This window comes from Lampris incognitus, chromosome 4 (genome assembly GCF_029633865.1).
Source record: "Lampris incognitus isolate fLamInc1 chromosome 4, fLamInc1.hap2, whole genome shotgun sequence".
In the NCBI taxonomy this organism is placed as follows: Eukaryota; Metazoa; Chordata; class Actinopteri; order Lampriformes; family Lampridae; genus Lampris; species Lampris incognitus.
This window is the reverse complement of record NC_079214.1, coordinates 55972841-55989909: the sequence shown is the minus strand read 5'-3', so window position 1 is coordinate 55989909 and position 17069 is coordinate 55972841. Positions and strand designations below refer to the sequence as shown.

The 17069-nt window shown below is 43.3% G+C and overlaps 1 protein-coding gene across 4 annotated transcripts in view; it reads right to left on the bottom strand.

Moving 5' to 3' along the window:
• Window positions 1-9185, bottom strand: part of pkma (pyruvate kinase M1/2a) — a 28917-nt gene extending 19732 nt beyond the window's left edge. For all 4 annotated transcript variants that reach the window (XR_008810148.1, XM_056278289.1, XM_056278290.1 and 1 more), the window contains exon 1: window positions 9135-9185. The gene's annotated coding sequence lies outside the window, so the exon portion shown is untranslated. The remainder of the gene's footprint in view (window positions 1-9134) is intronic.
• Between the last annotated feature and the right edge of the window lie 7884 nt (window positions 9186-17069).

Sequence of the window (17069 nt, the reverse complement as noted above, 5' to 3'; positions counted from 1 at the left end):
GGGCGGGACAGAACATAGGAAGGGATGAGATTTGATGTCGGGACTTAATTAGATTGTGCAAAACATTTTGTGATATTATTGGATGGAATGGTAATCGTGCTGGTGACAACTGCAAAAATTTTAAGAGGAATTTAGGATGATTGAATTTTGATGTATAATAAGTAAACATTGAATTTTTGTGATCTTTTGACAGAAGTTGTTGAAAAAAGTGCATAATATGACTAAAATACAAACCCAATTTTCCCTGCCCAGATGCGGTCATGTGTTGTAGATCAGATATACTCTGATCCAGCCCGTACATTGTTATGAATGGACAAAATCACAACAACATTCACACGGGAGGCCCACTGACAGAAATGGATGCCAGGGCTGACCTGCAGTGAGTAGCAGCCATAGAAACTATGACACAGTTAAAGGGCTAACTTTAGAGCTGGCTGCTAATAATCCCCTCCAATCCCTTTCTGACAAAAGCACATATAGCACTATAACTATACACTGACTGCGCAGCTCAAACACTCATTATATCTTTCTAAAGAAAATCTATGCCATTTCTCACATATTACATGAATCTTGCAAAAGGCTGTACAAGATGCGTCTTCACAGCACATTGCTAGGCAAAGGCTGGATGACAGAGTAGGGTGATGTGACACCCTAGTAACAACCACCATGACTGTGATGTAACATTAGGCTAAACTGAGTCTTGCTACACTCACCCAACCCCGGTGCTGTCCGCCTGTTGTGCTACATACCCCCAGTAGATTTTCCTGTTCCTCCTGGGGATGAAGAGGCACGTTACAAGCGCTGACCGCCACAGAAAGCCAAGCCTATTGGAGCCTGTAATGCCGCTGAGAGAAGTGCTCCCTGCCGCAACAACAGCAGAGCAAAAGGGAATGTCTGAAGAGTCTGCTGCAGTTGGCGTGCGTACGAATGAGTCCGTCAGGGGCTCAGGATTAATTCCCTTCAGCAAGGATAAGGGACAGGTAGATCCCCCACTTCGTTTGAGCAGCCACCGTGCATCGATACCACGGACATACATGAGACCTTCTGAGCTATTGACAAGAGACAGTGCACCGCAGCTATAGTCCACCAATGTTAGCCAGCCGAGGTCATACATACTGCCCCGGACCAAAAAGAGCTTTGACTATTAATAACACATAGCATGCCAAGTCTGTTTGTAGAAATCCAATGCTTAGAATGTATTATGGTATAATTCATTAGGCAGGCCTGTAACTCAGCCTTGAGACTAGTATCATTCTTACCTAGGATGATAATGATTTTTCTGCATTTCTACACAAACATGTGCCATTGAGGCCCGTGTGTGTGCAGGTTTCAGTCCAACCCAAACTATACCACTTGATTTCACCAATAACTTCAACCAGAAAGGGAAAGACTAATCAGTGAAATGAGGCAGTGTAGTTTCGGATTGGAATGTAAACCCGCATACACATGGGCCTCCATGACACAAGATTACACACCACTGCTTTATCCATTGAGCTACATAGGGTCACCGTACTGCTTATCATTAGTCAGCAAATATCCTCAGTTGGGCTGGGGGCGGGGGCAGCATGGGAGGAGCGCCAGCTGGCACAAGGCATAGCCCTAGCCTAATGCACCAACATCCAGCACAGCTGCAGTCAACCCAGTCTTGCCGCAGAAGCAGGTCAAGAAAACTTCGATTTAGAATAGAAAACTGATCTTTTCATCCATTAACCCAAGAATTCACAAGTTGTTTTCATCATTTACCAGTCCAAATAGATACAAAGGTATACTAAATAACGGTCTGCTTTCCAGCAAAAGTTGCTAGGAGATTAAACCGATTTAGCAGTCAAAAGCCAACAGTGGCATTGGGCTGGTGAATCCCAAAATTGTGTTTGCAGGTCCATCCACTTCATTCATTTTTGAGCAGCAGACTTCTGATAAAGCACTAATTTTCACAACAGGGAATGACTTGACAGGTCAAATGTGGATTATCTACAGCAGGGATGGACAACATGATCCAGTAAGGGGCCGGTGTGCGCGCAGGTCTTTGTTCTAACCAAGCAGTTACACACCCGAGTCTACAAATCAAGGTTCTTAGCAAAGATTATTGGTTGACTAATACAATCAGGTGCGTAACTGCTTGGTTGGAACAAAGAGCTGTACCCACACTGACCCATCATGTTGTCCACCCCTGAGCTACAGTATGGAACAGCAAATACCACTGTGTGAGTAAGAACCTGAATTGCCACTTTAAGATGTGCCTTTGGGTAATCGGCAGTTTAACATAGAGTAATGACCGCAGGTCGTGACATGGGGTAACAATAATCCAACATATGTTTAACATACACCCAGAGCTCCTAAGTGTGATCAAATTTTAGCCGTTTCATTGGGGCCACAACCTTAGATATGTTCTACCAGGTGAGCTACTGGACCATCTCATGGCCCTGGCACAGTTGTATAACCCCCACTGGCCTTCTACAGACCACTCATTTTGGCTTCCATGAGACACAGGCATTGCACCCATAATTTCTTTCTCAACTTGTGCTCTATGACAGTGCAACTGTCAGACAAAATGCCAAGCCACACAGGTGCCAAGCTTGTCTGGCTGCCATAATGGGCAGTGCAGAGTCCTTGATGGTGCAGACAGTGAAGTTGCTACTGGGGCACATGCCAGCAGCCCACCTGGTAGTGAACCTGGGGCTATTGAATATGAGATAAATATAGGGTTGCTTTGCCAGCCTGCACCTAGATCCAAGGCAACACAGTTAACGTCAGCTCTATCTTTTCCCTGGCTGCTTTGGCAGATGTTGGTTGTTGGTGATCAGCCAGCTGCCTCTGAGAGGGATCTGCCTGAGCTGGCAGGTTAAGATAGCCATCAAGGCAGTTAAGGTTGAGCCTTTGCTCTGCATTTTGGTGTTCTGCATTTGTGTCAAAGTTGCTCTCAACAAGACAGGTGATGGCCTACCCACCCATTCTTGGCCCCTGATGGGTTGGCTGTTGAGCGGGACCTCCTAGGTAGCGTGCTAAACCATTAAGCTGTTTTTGTGACTTTTGATGACTAAACACTTTTCTGACGATTTGATATTTCAATGACTGGTGAATCTCATTGAAACCTCAAACTGATTTTAGTTAGGTTGAAATCTAGTGACGATAATGGTTGTGACATTACATTTGTTACATTATTTAGTGATAGTAGCATTGTAATCTTTTAAGGGACCTCTAGAAACCATATAATAGATATCAATTAAAATAAAATGTGTACTGTGTATTCAGTATTCCTGGCCACAAGAGGTTAAGTGGCATTGGCCCATGTTTATCGTACCAGTTTATTATACAGCATCCAGAGCCTGGTCAACATGCCATCCCTCACCAATACATTTATTTAAATTTTTCCTTCAGGATAAAATTCACATGGACCAATATCTTCACGGATTTTAGTCATCCTCCTCGGCCACTGTGGGGGCAGGAAGGGGAGAAATCCCATGTTAAACAGGCCCTGATTAAGTGTAGTTATCCTAACTGAGCATTTGTCAAAGCCAGGAAGATGCCCAAAGAGTGCACCAGCCGACCGAAGAGGAGAAGGCCAACAGCTGTCCAAGCGTAAACCAGTGGTGATTCCGTATGTGGCGGGAGTGTTGGAACAGCTGAGATGCATATTTTCCAAACACTGCATCTCAGTTGCTTTCAAATCCCAAAACACGCTGTACCAGAAACCGGTCCACCCAAAGGATCAGGTCCCCTGGCACAAGCAGAGCAATATAGTGTATGCTGTTCAGTGCTGGGAGGATTGCTGTGACTTGTATATCGTGGAAGCCAAACAGACACTGGCACAACACAGAAGAGCTAATGCGTCAGGCCAGGACTCAGCAGTCTACACCCATCTACAGGCTAATGACCACTCTTTCAAGGATGAGCACACCCTTGATAGGGAGGAATGCTGGTTTGAACAGGGCGTCAAAGAGGCCATCTATGTGCAGAGGGCACGACCATCTCTGAACGGGGGGGGGGGGATCTTAGAGAACATCTATCACCATCTTAAAAGGCTGTGATTGCACACTTACCAAATCCTCTGTGAATAGTACACTCTAGTTAATAGCCACGACAATGTGCATATAAAACCAATCATGGTTTTCAGTTGTTATGCCACTGTATTGTTTATAAGGGTGGGGATACCTGTAGTCAGTTGAGACTGAAGGGGTCACGTAGATGAGCGATGTAACGAGTGTTACATGTATGAAATACACACTGGATTAAACTTTGACATCCAGTCAAAATTCAACATCTGTTGAACGCTGGAGCTTGATGTAAAGACAATGTTAGGTTTTTGACATCAACTTGATATTAACTTCCAAACAAAAATACTACATCTGTCATAAAAACAGAGCAATAATTCTGGATTAACAGCATACACCAAGGTCCCCATTAATTATGCTACCTATGATTCACAATCTCACCATCATGGAAACAGGTGACAATTGTTAAGATTGTGGGCTGTGGACCAGAGGGGTCAAAGATTAGTTTCTGCTCAAACTCCTTATGAATAGTGCACTGAAATGTCTTTATTTAGCTTATGTCCAAGTTGAGACTACATGTACTTCATTTTGGTCCCTGGCTGAATAATATTACAAAATCTCTCAGAAAAGCCATACTGTCCAAATACCTTAACTCCCAACTAAGCTATGCCACAAGCACATATTGAATCTACAACTCCAAAGTAGATGCTATGACAATGACCCGAGTGGGCCTCCGGCAAAAAGGCGTTCATTTTGTCCATGCAAGGACAGCACAGACTGTTGCATAACGCTGACTGAGCGGTGTCTCAAGTTATTCAAACTTGAGAAGAATGCAAAATCTAAACAGCCAGGCAGGCCACTCACTTCACTGCATCTACCATGGTCAAGATCTAGACCCCCTTTTGTGGACTTTTCTTTAATGACTTTAGCATAAGAAATGCATTTAGGCTATGGTTACTTCAATCACCAATTATGCCAATGAATATTTTTGTAAATGACAAGTGATGTGCTTCAAATTCAAAATGCATTTTTAACCATAACTAGAGCCCATGGGATTTTTAAGACCGATACTGATTTTGATATCTGAGGATTTAAAAATCTGATAATGGTAAATGGCCGATGCATTTTTTTCTCTCCCAGAAACATATACAAAGATGTTCCCTAACATTTATGTGTAGTTATCCAAGAGTTCTTAATATGATAACATTACATCCATTAGCCAAACCGCTTATCCTGCTCTCAGGGTCACGAGACATACTGCAGTTTAAAAATAAACTTGTTTTATTGTAATAAATAGTATCTAACAGGGGCGCCTGGGTAGCGTAGCCGTCTATTCCGTTGCCTACCAATACAGGAATCGCCAGATCGAATCTCCGTGTTACCTCCAGCTTGGTTGGGCGTCCCTAAAGACACAATTGGCCGTGTCTGCCGGTTGGAAGCCGGATGTGGGTATGTGTCCTGGTCGCTGCACTGGTGCCTCCTCTGGTTGGTCGGGGCGCCTGTTCAGAGGGGAGGGAGAGTAGCGTGATCCTCCCACACGCTTACGACCCCCTGGCAAAACTCCTCACCGTCAGGTGAAAAAGAAGTGGCTGGTGACTCCGCATGTATCGGAGGAGGAATGTGGTAGTCTGCAGCCCTTCCCGGATTGGCAGAGGGGGTGGAACAGCGACCGGAACGGCTCAGAGAGTAGGGCGATTGGCCAGGTACAACTGGGGAGAATTAATTAAATAGTATCCAACACTGACCCATCTTAAACTATGAAGTAAAGTGATAATGACCTAGAGTAAAAGCTGTTGTCAAATGCATCTAATATTACATGACTGTCTGCACCGAGGACTTGCGATTTCACACTACACGTTTGGAAGAGAAGCTAGATAACCTTGTTTCGCAAACAAGCCATGTAAGATACTTGTTCAGCTCACGTTTATTTACATGTCCCCTCTGGTTTAATAATTTCCAATGCACCGACTATAACTACAGACACGGGAGTCGCCGATATGTACCATTGCTTCATTTAGGCAGAACAAGCTAAAAGCTACAGTTTAACTGCTTGTTAATGTTAGCGGTCTTGCACTGATAAACACGGCTTTAGCTAGCTATGTGGGTAACCTAATTTAGCAATGGACGGTGTTATAAGAGGCTGTAAGCGATGTTGCCAGAGAATTTTTAGAAGAAATGAGGGAGAAATGACAGGATCGTTGTTCGTTTACTCGCTAGAACTGCCACACTGTTTCATAAATAAACCTACAATCAAGTTTGTCAGCACCTTAGCCTACACCACTCAACTACCCTAACATTAAACATAATTTTGACGTCTGACTGACGGTATCGGCTTTAATGTTACTGCAGCAAAACCGGGCATGGCTGACATGAATGAATGTTGGTTTATTAAGGCTTAGAGGAAAAGTGATGGGGGATATTTATTATTATTGAAAGAAACAAATCATCATTAAATCTGAACAAAGCTACGTTTTTTATTTGGAAATCGTAAAATAGACAAGTAGAAGTAACGATCAGCAATATTAACATTGAAAGAGTATATGAAAATAAATTTCTGGGTGTGATACCTGACCATAAAATCTGCTGGAAACCTCATAAGATTCATGAGAACAAAAATGGCAAGGAACATTGGAGTTCTGGGAAAGGCAAGGCACATTCTGGATCATAAGGCATTGTACATTCTGTATTGTTCACTTGTATTGCCATATTTGAATTACGGTGTGGAGGTATGGGGGACAACCTACAATTGTTATGTGTACTACAAAAAAAGAGCAGTAAGGATAGTAAACTATGTAGGGTGTTTTTAAATTCACAGGCTATGAAGTTCATGGACCTGGTAGAATTTAAGACTGCACCAATGCTGTACAAAGCAAGATATAATCTATACAACTGTTCTCAGAGAGGGGTGTAAAACTTAAGAGGAAAACTGAATTCAAGAAACAGTTTGGACCAATCGCAAAAGTATGTGTATTTCAAATCGTGTGGCAAGTTTGTGGAATGGTTTAGATGAAGAACTCTAGGAAAGCTTGAGTTTAAATCAATTCAAAAAGAGGTATACAAATGTTTTAAAGAGGTACAGGGATAAGGTTGTGCTTCTCTCATTACCATGACACTCATGGTGGAAGCTGTTAGGTTGTTTTTTTTTTATAAATCATATTCTTTTTTTATTAAGTCATTCTGAGATAGATATTGAGAATGACATACTGTGATGTGTGAAAAACTAAGTTTATTATTTAGGTTTATTAATTGAGCATTAGCAAGGGGGCAGGAAATTATAAGTAGTAACTTCCCCCTGTTCCTTTTCGAACATATACTATTTGTTGGATTCTTTATTGAGAATTCTTCTGGTTTTATTTGTATTACTTGTTTTATTTATGCTTGGTCATTTTTTTCCTTTTATTTTGCATGTCCGAAATAAAGACATTTGATTTAAGTAATGTATTTCACGTGCCAATTATTAACTTACCATGAACACAGATGACCTCCATCGTAGGCTACTCTGCACACTGGTGAAGTTAGTTAAATCGGATATTCACAGACTCACTCCCAGTCCTGCGGCTTCGTCTTACTCAGTGCCGCCCAGTGTTGGCAGTAAGAGGATGGTTAGCTCACCTCCAAGCGCTCACTCTTAACCACAGGGGGAGCCACTAGATCCAGAGTCGACGTCTGTCAAATATCAAACTTAAAACTAACTTCACCGTGGTCTACTCTGCTGGGGTCAGCTGGCTGTTGCGATTTGTGGGATTCCAAGTATTTTTTTTTAAATTGTCATTTATCAGCAGTTATAAATGCAGATACCAATTTAGCTTCAATTAGCTCATGTTTGCCGATAATATCGGCATACTGATTTATAGATCAGGCTCCAACCATAACCTCACCATAGATGATGGCAGCCAGTCTCAAGTCAACCATTTCGGAATGTACAATAAGGAGCACACTGTTTCATCAGAGAGATCGGGAGCGAGTAGACATGACGTCAGAAAGAATTCTAAAGGGATGAGGGCTCTCGGGCTGCCCATGTCCACCTGTGTCGACAAGGTCAATCCTTTATTGGGGCTGTGTGAAATCACAGCAGCAGGACACTGCAGTAAAGATGTATGGGCAGAGTACGCGTTCACATATGGTTAACATGGTAATAATAAATTAAACTTACTTTTCTAACACTCAAAGTCGCTTTACAATAAACGGGGTGGAACAAGACAACAGATAAACATAACACAGACATACAGGGGAAGATGGGAAGGAGGGGGCTACGAGGGGGAGAAGCGGCAGCCACACACGACGCCAGCAGTACTCTTCCACTTAAGACAGGTACAAAAGGGCAAGAAAACCAAACATCATAAATCACAGACGAGCAGGTTATACCATTTTATAGATAACATGGTATAAAACACAAATTAGGCAATACTGACGGAGACCAAGATTATACCTTAATCAAGTTCAAGTTAAATAAGTATTTTTTTTAAAAAAGAGAAAGAGTGGATGTTTCGACGATTTTGACTTTTGCCTCAAATATGCGTATCAGGGTGGTAAAGCGCAGCGGATGCGGCAGAGGTCACGTTCTCATCTCTGCGTCACATTTTCCTGAGCTGAAGGAGCAGCCAATGGAAGAGCTCCGCTCGCCACACTCAAGACATGAGGTGAACAGGAAGCGCGTGTGCCCCGACATGGCAGCGAATCCCATCATCTCCAATTTGACATACTGTCCAAATACACAGTAAGCACCTATTTTGAACCCAAGCCGTAAACGCAAGACATGGTCAACGAATGCGGTTTACGTGACCGAAGAGCCAACTCGAGCCTATTCATCTGCCATTTCCTCCAACGGACACGTTACGACGTGGTTTAACAGTCACGCAAGCATGGACCCATTTTCGAAAAACTCGGCAAAATTTCGTAGCGTGGGGCAACGGGCAACCACACCAGTCAACGCGTTTAAGCTAGCTAAGCCACCAATGAAGTTACTGATGTCCTCTGGTGACATGGCTGTTATTTCCTTAAATTGGAGAAAGTCACAAGTTAAACTGGTTGCAATAACAAGGAAGTCATAATGGTGATAGCTCAAGTGTACCACAAAATATTGGGCGAATTTATGTAATCGACAGAAAGACAAGTCTCAAGACTTGAGTGTGAGGTACTCACCCTTCTTTCAACGCTGAGCGACTGCGGACTGATGCACTGCCGTTGCACCCACCAGCCCAAGGTGATCTCACGCACTTACTGGAACTACTTTTATGGGATGCTACGATAGATCCATCCGACACCATATAGGTCGATATAAAGGGAAACGTGTCGTTTGACACCCATCTATGGTTTATGAAGACAGTGCGAATCCGTATAGTTTTTATTTATGGATTTTTTTTGTTGTTGTCTCGAAGATCAGTAAATTGTAATAGTTAGAGCCAACGCGGAAGGTTAAAAGGAGCGTCTGTGGTGTGCTTGCGCGTCCAATGAGCAAACAGAAACGCGTTTTTGCAGCACCGAGTCTGACACGTGACTGTGCGGATGAGGCAGAGGAATTTCCCAGGCACATGTAAAATAAATCAAATTATTTAATCGAAGTGGATGGTGGCTGATGCAACTTTATATCTACGTGTCTAACAGTTTTTTTGAGTAACGTACACCGCGGAGCCCTTTCACGGGAAATATCCAAAATGTTTGGATGCAACGGATGCAGGAAAACATACTAACTAGTAAAATATTAAATCTTCAGGGTATTGGGGGGGGGGGCTGATAAAACTTGGCCACAACTACTTGTCATGTAATGGTTTCTCGGGAGTACGGCAAATATCAGACGCTCCAAAATGATAGACTTTCTTGAAGCTGCTCAAGCCTACATCTTTTGCTCTTCTTCCTCTTCTTCTTTCGGCTGCCCCCCGTTAGGGGTCGCCAAAGCGTTTCCATCGCTTCCTGTCCTTTGCATCTTCCTCTGCCACGCCAGCCACCACCTGCACGTCCTCCCCTCACCACATCCATAAACCTCCTCTTTGGCTTTCCTCTTTTCCTATTGCCTTGCTGCTCCAGCTTCACCATCCCTCTCCCCGCACCCCACGCCTCTCCTCCACACATGTCCAAACCATCTCAACCTTGCCTCTCTTGCTTTGTCTCCAAACCGTCCATACTGATTCCTAATCCTGTCCATCCTGCTCAAGACTACGTGAATTACTATAATGGGTGAGTTAAAATGAGGTGTGGGCACGAAGAAGGCCCCAAACATGATTTACTTACTATGCAGTTGAATCTTGTGAACAGCAGCCCCCTCTAGCGTTCAAAGGTAATATAACAGTTTGAATGACAAAAAGTTTGCTTTGTGTGTTTGAACAGGAGCCCCTAAGGTCAAGGTGACTGCTGTGAATCACGGCTGTTGTTTCAAGGGCATTCATGAGGTGAAATCCCTAAGAAAATGTTTACCTGCTTACTTTGTTTTTCTTTAGGAGTGGGCATATTTAACGGAACCAGCTGTCATATGGATTTCGCTCAATGATTCCTCCCTCTCCACCTCAATCTGATGTGTGGCGAGCGTTCTGGCACAAAATGGCTGCCGTGCACATTGGTGGTGGTTTAGGTGAGTCTCCTTTCAATATGAAGCGCTTTGGCTGTCTAGATAAAGCGCTATATAAATGTAATCCATTATTATTATTTATTTAATGAAACTGTCAAATGAAAAATTACTACTATTACCATTTTCATTCATTATTATTCATAATATTGTATAAAGAATTTAGAATTAATGAGATGCTAATGATCCCGTGGCAGTCTGCTGTAGATGACTGCATTGCTGTGCTTTCTTACTACGATAGATTTCATCACTGGGTTTATCAGCCGTGGCATGGAAATGGTAGTGTAAACTTGACTACGGACAGACAAAGAATGTAGACTTCATAACATGTCTGTTAGAGTCGGCACAGTGTACAGCAGACAACCGAATTCGTATACACCGATCAGCCGAAACATTAAAACCACCTGCCCAATATTGTGTAGGTCCCCCTCGTGCCACCAAAACAGTCCTGACCCTTCGAGGCATGGACTCCACAAGACCTCTGAAGGTGTCCTCTGGTATCTGGCACCAAAATATTAGCAGCAGATCCTTTAAGTTCTGTAAGTTGTGAGGTGGGGCCTCTATGGATCGAACTTGTTACTCCAGCACATCCCACAGATGTTCAGTCAGATTGAGATCTGGGGAATTTGGAGGTCAGGGCAACAACTTGAACTCTTTGTCAAGTTCCTCAAAACATTCCTGACCAATTTTTGCTGTGTAGCAGGGTGCATTATCCTGCTGAAAGAGGCCAGTACCATCAGGGAATACAGTTGTCATGAAGGGGTGTACCTGGTCTGCAGCAATGTTTAGGTGGATGGTACGTGTCAAAGGAAACTTCCACATGAATGCCAGGATCCAAGGCTTCCCAGCAGAACATTGCCCAGAGCGTCACACTGCCCCTATCTCCTCCCCAGGTAAATGACGAACACGCACCCGGCTGTCCACATGATGTAAAAGAAAGCATGATTCATCAGACCAGGCCACCTTTTTCCATGGTCCAGTTCTCATGCTGACACGCCCATTGTAGGTGCTTTTGGTGGTAGACAGAGGCCATCATGGGCACTCTGACGGGTCTACTGCTATGCAGCAAGCTGCAATGCACTGTGTGTTCTGACACCTGTCTATCATAGCCAGCATTAACTTTTTCAGCAATTTGAGCTACACTGGCTCTTCTGTGGGATCGGACCAGACGGGCTAGCCTTTGCTCCCCACGTGCATCAGTGAGCCATGGGTGCCCATGACCCTGTTGCTGGTTCACCGGTTATCCTTCCTTGGACCACTTTTGTAAGGTACTGACCACTGCATACCAACAACACCCCCACAAGACCTGCCGTTTTGGAGATGCTCTGACCAAGTCGTCTAGCCATCACTATTTGGCCCTTGTCAAAGTCACTCAGATCTTTACCCTTGCTCATTTTTCCTGCTTCCAATACATCAATTTCAAGAGCTGACTGTTCACTTGCTATCTAATACATCCCACCCCTTGACAGGTGCCATTGTAATGAGATAACCAATGTTATTTGTTATTCACTTACCTGTCAGTGGTTTTAATGTTGTGGCTGATTAGTGTATATTCCCCCCATGATGATTAATACCCTTGTGATAATCAGCTCTGTCTGGGAGATGTACCTTAACCCCGTCACCTAAACGGACATGCGCGTCTACTGCAGTTGTAACATTCAAGTACGTTCATTTAAATGCCTCACTAAGATTAGACAACTTAAAACAACCCGTTAAGGTACTTAGAAAGTTGCTTCATAAATTCTGTCGCTGTGTTTGTGGGGAGTAATGCTCAAGATGATTTATCCTCCTCCCCACCCCTCCTTCCTAGCACCCCCTGCTGTGTTCTCACCTGGTTACAGCGGTGGAGGTGTTAGCGCTGCTGCTACCACTGCCCATGTTTGCGGTTTTGCTGGACACTGCCAGCCTCTGCCTGGATCCAGCACTCTGCTCTACAACGCCAAGCCAATGGACTCACCTGCTCAGGTGAGGGACAAATCTGCCCTCCAATCACCCCATCCGCTGGCCAAGCCCCTTGCTGTCAGTCAGCATTAATGTCTCCTAACCCCTGGGCCACGAGGTATAAGATACCCTCAGAATATCCTTGGATAAATCCCGGACATGTAAACGGACTAGGTAGGACAATCTATGCCACTGAAAAAAAAATCTACTACTAATACTACAATGTATAATATTGTTAAAATAACTTACAAAATATTATTATTATTATTAATGATAATAATAATAGTTGTATGGTACTTGACCCCAACTCTCAAAAAAGAGAAAACATACAAAGTGGAGTGAAATATAAAGGAAAAACACAACCATCAGTCAGCTGTTATATGAATGGAAGTCCCTTTTAGCCGAGCAGAAATATCCCAGAACTGTAACTGTCTCATTGTAGCAATACAGATAAACATTAAAAGAACCGGCTTGAAAGTTCAGTTAATCAAATTTGACATCAAAATATGCAGCTCATATACAAGCGGCTCGTCTGTCTCAGTCAGTTTGAAATCAATGCAAAAGAAAAAAAGAAAGGCGGAGGATCAATGTATTCTTGTGTTCAGGGTGACAAATTATAATCAGTAGTGTTTTCTTCAATGAATACACATCAAAGTTAAAGGGCCCTTTCCTTGAGATCAGCGTGTTCAGCAAGTGTCCCTTTCATTCTGCAGCAGTGAAAGTGAAGAACTGTCTTCCAAAAAATGAGATAAAACTGAAACTACCATCAAAAACAGTTGAGAACAAGATTTTTACTAAATTACAGTGAGTTAAAATTGGGTGATAATATGAAAACATCTGGACTTACTATATCCTGCTTTATGTTAAACACATTTATTGATGAACTTCCAGTAATTATGTCTTTCCTGAGGAATATTTGGAGTGTAACCATGGAAGAAGTCCCATATTTTGGTGCATGCTCATTGCATTACTGCACCTCTGCTGCAGAGTACAAGTGCTCTGAAAGGTAACATTTTGCCCCATTTTCACCCATTATAAGATGATCTGACCACAGGGACTCTTAAGAATTGGAGTTTTATTATATATTATACCTAACCAGTTTGATCTTTAATTTCTTTTTTTTCCCAGCAAGAATAAGTTACAACAGCTGTAGTGGTGCTAGTATACGATAACTGCAGGATGGTGGATGATTTTTAATTTCTACCACTGTAGCTATGAAAAACACTGCTTTGTTAAGATGTGCACCACATTTCCACACACAGAACACCTATTTGCCTAAAGGCCAATGAACACACAGTATGATATAACGATGACATGTCTTTAGAATAGCACCCTCCTATTTGTATTCAGGCTGAAACATCTTTATCAGGGTCACTGCTCTTCAGCTGGCCTTTGCATTGCCTGCCAAATTGCATCAGGGAAAAGTTAAATGTTCTCTTTCTCTTCTTCCGCTTGCAGACTGTAGTACTGAACAGGCAGTGGAACCAATGCCGCTCCAATAATCTCCCCTATTCTTTCGGTGAGTTCTTAAAATGATTTGTGGCGATAATGAGAGTAAACACTGATTAGCACAAAATCCCAGCCACTGATGAGTATCTTGTCATAGATTCACATACACTGTACAGCCATATATACTATGGAACACACTGTAGAGCCTCGCAAAGCTATGACTTGCAGTTCCTTCAATAATACATTAATCAGAAATGTATGCATGCATCTATCTGTATGTATATATGCACTCAGTGTAGCGATTTAAGAAGTAGCTTAAGCACAAACTCTTCTATTTGGTTTTTATAACAGAAGAATTGGAGGAGACATCAACACATTTGTCAGCTACCAAACAATCATTTGCCTCTCAACCATAATTGTACTGTACTTGACACTGATGAAAATACACACACACACACACACACACACACACACACACACACACATGCATGCATGCATGGGTGCCCATACATGCACACATATGAGGAGCCATTTTCTTTTATCTGCCTCAGCAGCAGCGCAGTCAGCTGCAGGTCACATGACCAAGCTGCCTGCTCCAACTGAGCATGCTCAGGCGCCTCAGTGTTGTCAGGCAAAATATAACACAGCAGTAGGACTAGAGATCTGCAGTAGATAAACACACAGACCCATAGAGCAGCTGGCTTGCTCACAGACAACACGCTAACAAACGCAGAGAGACAAGACTGAGTCAAAATGGGGGATGCTGGCTCTGCCATTTTATGAAAGCTGTTTTTAACAGGGCTTATTCTCATCCGTCATTTCACTGGAAAACAGTCAGCGACGGAGAGTCAGGTGTGCCCTTTAGGAGGCGAAGGAGCTGAGGCAAGGACAGCATCCTTCTCTCCATCCTGTGTAAACGGTAAGTGTCGATTGAGGGGGGAGGGATAAGGGGAGGTTAATCCTCCTGCATCTATGCGTGTTTAATAGTTATCAAAAGGGGGGGGGTCCAGTCGTCTGTGCCTTTATTGATATGGGAGACGACGGGGTGGGGGGGGTGGGGGGTGTTAAGGATGTCGTAGGGCCTAGCAGGCAAATAAAGGGGAAGCGCAAGGAAGAGGAATACTGAGAGGTGATGATTTTATCATTATTATTTGGGTGACAGGGGTATAAGTCATGCATGGAATATTTTGGAAAAGACGGGCTAAGCATCAACATACCATGTAAGAGCTCGGAAACACAATTCCCATGGAAACAAAAAAACGTGATGGTATACAGAAATATTTATTTATTTATTATCTATTTTTAGTCTTGATTTGAATTAAACTGCTTGAACCAAGGGAAGGGTGAACTTGGATTGCTGCTCTGCAGCAAACAAGACAAGCAGCTAGATAACAAAGGAGGGAGTAAAAAAAATTATTAGTTTATCAATTTAAGTGACGTACGTCAAGCACAGGGCATCGTATAGGCATGTTAAAATCTAAACTGATCTATCCTATTCTGACAATCTGTACCATAACGGGGACCCTTTTTACCATCTAATCGTTGTTTTTATGCTATTTAAGGCGTGAGCATGATTGTTGATTATTATCAAATTCTGTAGTTTTTGGCCCTCTATACAGTTTGAATTGGTGACGGGATTTTGATGCCAAAATGTAAAATACGCAGTTGCTGCCCTCACTGCCTGTTTTGTTGTTAAATGGACACTGTAGTCTTTGTTTACATGTGACCCAAAATGCAGCGGCCGCTGGGAAACACAGGAGGCAGCTGCATTGTCATCTGTATGGTTTATAATGTCTGCACTGCTGCTGCTGCTGCTCCTACTTCCTCTTGTTTATGTAACAATAGCTCTTTTGGTAGAATTTATCTCTGCTCCGAACACACCTCCTCCACGGGCCTCGTCGAATTCAAAGGCTTTTTCTTCTTCCTCTCATTCAGATGCGTTTGACTAATGATAGACACCATCGTTTTATTGTGCTAAAGTCTTCAGAAATCTCTTAATGTTTGTACTAAACATCCTGTGGGCGCAGTTTCCTGTTTCCTTCTTCCTTTTTTTGTGGCAGCTCCAAAAATTCATAGCCTCCATTGATTGTGTGGCTCATCCAAAATGGCGGTCACGTTACGCTGTTTGGACGTGCTGTTTTTAATGCATGTCTGTGAAGGCGTCCTAACCTTTGGCGCGCCGGTAGAAATAGATGAAGTTCACCGAGACGCAAATGAAATTAACATCCCGGTTAGTGGATGTGCAAAGCACGGAGCTTCTCACCCACACACTTGCTCCACGGTGATTAATGCCTCTCTGACAGAAGGCAGAGATGGCTGTTGCTAGGATACATGGAAAGGTGGAGTGCAGCCGATTAAAAGAAAAGAGGAGGGTTTCATTTGCAGAGCATGCCACCGCCGAAGATAGGCTCTTTGTGTTTCCCTCTCCCCATTTTAGTTTTCATGAATATCTTAATTCCAATATTCATTTATTTCCCCCTTTTTTCTTTCTTTCTTTTTTTTTTTTTGTCCAAGGTTTTCTAATGGTGAAGAGTGTGCCTGGATAGCTGGACTGTCAAAACTCAATTTTCTTGTTGTCGCTCCTTCCACCTGGGCCTCGGCTGCGATGAAAAAGAGGGCCTAACCCAGTCTGAGCTTGCCCTATGAACAGCAGACCCGATGGTAAGACGGCGTGGCTCCAGTTAGCTGGGATCGTTACGTAGGAGTGAACTGTAGTGTTTGTAATTTATGGTGTCATTTATGCTCCGACCAGATCAAATGTCATTGCGGTAGGAGTTCTTCTAAGACATCACTTCATCTTAAAGCTTACTGTCAAAAGATTTTAGATTTTAGCGATATCTGAGGATTAGTACGCGCTTAAAATAGGTGTATGCACTTGGCCTTTGCTCTAAAGGGCTTCCGGGTAGCATAGCAGTCTCTCGTTTCCTACCAACACGGGTATCAGCGGTTCGAATCCCCGTGTTACATCTGGCTTGGCCGGGTGACCCTACAGACACAATTGGCCGTGTCTGGGGGTGGGAAGCCGGATGTGGGCATGTGTCCTGGTGGCTGCACTAGCGCCTCCTCTGGTCGGTTGGGGCGCCTGTTCAGGGAGGGGGAAATGGGGGGAATATAGTGAGTGACCCTCC